This window comes from Rhea americana, unplaced genomic scaffold, assembly GCF_003343005.1.
Source record: "Rhea americana isolate MKP2758 unplaced genomic scaffold, rheAme1 scaffold_62, whole genome shotgun sequence".
In the NCBI taxonomy this organism is placed as follows: domain Eukaryota; kingdom Metazoa; phylum Chordata; class Aves; order Rheiformes; family Rheidae; genus Rhea; species Rhea americana.
The window spans coordinates 461817-465359 of NW_028186779.1; the positions used below are offsets into that span (position 1 = coordinate 461817).

General features: G+C 36.6%; 1 protein-coding gene across 2 annotated transcripts in view; it reads right to left on the bottom strand.

Moving 5' to 3' along the window:
- CNTNAP2 (contactin associated protein 2) overlaps positions 1–3543 on the bottom strand; it is a 1098090-nt gene that overhangs the window by 349134 nt on the left and 745413 nt on the right. The window lies entirely within an intron of this gene.

A 3543-nucleotide genomic window follows, 5' to 3' on the forward strand; every position in this document is an offset into this window, starting at 1 on the left:
ATAGTTTCTACTGATAAGTATTTGGAAAACTGCTGAACAGGAATTACAGTTTTTGAAATATTTTGTTGCTACAACAGAAACAAGTATTTAAATACAAAATATCAACCTACGAGGGCAACATTTAAGTGCTTAATTTCTCTGTTTTTGAAATGCAGAACTCTAAATGTAAGAGTTGCTTGAGAGAAGACATGGACTAGAGTATGGTGGGGTGGATGTTTTCTTTGACAATACAAAGTAATCTGCAGGCACCACATATGGCTTCTGTAAGTGTATGTGTGCACACACACRTGTGTTTTTAAGCATGTGACTGCGCTCTTAAATAACCAAGGATATCTTAGAAATGAGAGCTTTTTTCAATTACCACAGGAACATCCGTGAAGGGCAGGCCTCGTCAACGTGACATATGCTAGTCTACTAAATCAAGACACACTAAAGATAGACATGAATTATATCCAGATATATGCTCAGACAGCTGTCTACTGAACTGTAATTTTCTCTTCAGTTTTATAAAGTGATCCATTTAGGATCTCTAACACAGTCAGACTRCAGAAACTGCAGATGAAAGGATGACATAACAGTGAAACTATGACATTTGTGATACAGTACTCAAGAGGTAGAGATCCAGTTTCCAGATATACAATTCCACAGCTTTTTAGGGTATTATCTGTCCTCCTAAAAGCTTATAGTCAAAAGAGCATGCAGCTTGTTCTCCAGCATTTTGCACTGGTAACACAGTACTACAGCAAGTGYGATACCAGCACATATTCTTAAGCTATCCTGTTTTCAGGAAAATTGGTACTCTCCTTACTAATAAATCCAATCTTCTCACGGGCTACTATTCCCTAGGAGCCAAACCAGTAAGTTACATGACCCTTTTACTCACTAATATGCTCTTACTTGCCAGTTCTACCTGACTGAAGCAAGGAATATTTAAAGCATCTATTAGTATCTTAAGTGGTGCTTTAAGATACTTATTAGAGTACTGCACTCATGTGAACATTCRGATTTGATTCTCAGAGAAGAAAATGCAGTTGTCAACATTTAAGGATGCCTCTGTTAAAAGAGAATATGACTATCCTGCCATTTGCAGGGATCAAGTGCTTTTTATACTCTGCATTGTATTCACTGTAGCTAGGTCTGTAGGTTATTTAGCTCTATCTTCATTAAAAAGATAATAGTAATTCAGTTAAACTCCTWTTCAAATACAGTACTAAGGCCATAATACTGCACATTTTTGATACTAGAACTATGTTATAATAAAAACAGAATTATCACCTGTTACAGTACCTCTTGTCATATTATGAGATATAACATTGCTACAGAGTCCTATGGAAATATACTATTGAAGAAACAGTTAAGCCTTCATTCTCTTTCTCTCCTTTCTAGTTCCTGTATTACTGATACTACTTTACATCAATTCAGAGCAGCATTTAGGGTGTTGTGAATTTTGTGCTGGGGGGGGGGGGGAATCTTTCTTTCCTCCCCAAAGTTTTAAGTGCTTAAGATTACTGCTAATTAGGAGATAAATGCTGTAACAATTGGAGTGTACAGGTACTTACAGTATGCATACAGGTGATGTGTTAATAATATTTTGCTAAACTACCTCAGAATAAAGATTGTCACAGAGTGGCCTTCCACTTTTAGAAGTAGGGATTAAAATTGCTTCTCAGTTTTCACATACTGCTTGCAGTCATTTGCATTTTAATGGAGACATAGAGAATTATATTCATAGTAATGTATAATGTCTTTTTTGTAGTAAGGAGTTGCTGATGAGAGTGTTATCATCAAAACAGAAAACTTCATTTGGATACGATCTACACCACAGAAGACCAATGAGCAGTATATCATCTCTCCTATCATTCATGATCTCCTTCCACTGGCTAGGAAAGTTATGTACATGCCTATTCCAGAAACTGTGCTGTAGATAAGAATTAGAAAGATCAAATCATTACTTCTAATATTCTTATCTGTATCTTTTCTAGTTTTGAACAAACTACTGGGACAGTTTGCTGTGTGTTTAACTTCAGCATGAGTGACTGATGCCATAGTCCTGGAGAGGTGCAGTTTTTCATGCTAACACTATTGCTGCAGTATATTTTTACTTTACAAGTTACCCTTGAAGACTACTTAAAAGCTATAGCTAGTGCTGCTGAACACAGCAGTTCTGAATAGGARAAATCGCTGTAATATATCACAAACTCCTGGCACTGTTCCCTGAAGTGCCCACCTGATTAGTTACAGATACAGTTCAAGGTGCTGGTTATGATTTAGGAAGCCCTAAATGGGTAAGGATCCACTTATCTGAAAGACTGCCTTTACACCTGTGCCTCAGTACAGATTGGTTGGCCTGTCTTTCTGGTCCAAAAAAACATTGGTAAACCTCCCAGAGCTCAGATCAAGCTCTGTTTTTAGGGCTATAATTTATTATTCAGACACACAACTTAACGGCAATATTAAACAACAGTATTCTCCTGTTCTCCGACAGGCTGTCAGCCTAGGAGAACTTGCTCTGGGGTTTGCTGCCTGTATACCCTTTTGGGTATTTTGGGGGGCCTAAATTTGTCCCAGCCAAGTCAGTTAAAAGATAAAGCCCATTCCCAGGTCCAAATATGTATAGGTCTCTGTGTCCAGAAAATGCTCTATGAGATTCAGGTACTGTGATCTCTAGAGAAGTAGAATTACTGTTTCAACCTGCCGTATCACCTTTAGATTCTTATTGCTGGTCCTGAAGTCAGATGAATCAGACATGTACCAGGTTTCCAATGCAACTCTTAYGCATTTATTATGCGGACATTTAAGGAAAGTCAGGAGATGCACCTTTTGAAGCAGTTGCCCAATATTTCATTGGAGGTAAAAATGTTATGAGATGACAGTATCATGTATTAACAGACCAAAAAATGTACTCCCAAAGTGAGGACAAAAAGACCCATCCTTTGTTTTTTCATCATCATATTTTTCTTCCTCAGGATGGGAACACTGAGGAGTAAGACAAAATCTCTCCTGTGAGAATGTCCAGATAGAATACTACGCACGCAAAAATAGTGTTAAAAGCAGAAGAAACTAAGAATAAATTAAAGAGAAATCAAAATAATTTAATGCAGTAATATATACTGTTTCAAAAGTTAACTGGAATTAGAATGACTTATCTTGTTTAAGAGAAAGATGAGAAAATAGCTGAACAAAAAAAAAACTCTAAATTTTGTTCACAACTGTTTTCTATTTTTTTTGCTTATAGTTGTCAGTGTGGGAAAGTCAGTAATATCTGGACAGAAACAAAATTATGAYATTCCTATAAAGTTGCCTTCAAGTACTCCATGAACCAAATATTATTCAACTAGTTTTCTACAAATATGTTTAAATCAGAGTTTGGTGACTGACCACACTTTTTTTTGGATGCACTACCACAGATACAGCCTTTTACCATGAATAGCTGTGTTTCAAAAAGCTAATGAAATGGATCAGCTCATGCCTTTCCCAGACTATGCTGAATGGTGCCTGCAGTTTTGATGGTCTCATTAAAAACCTTTGGCACATATTTTCCTT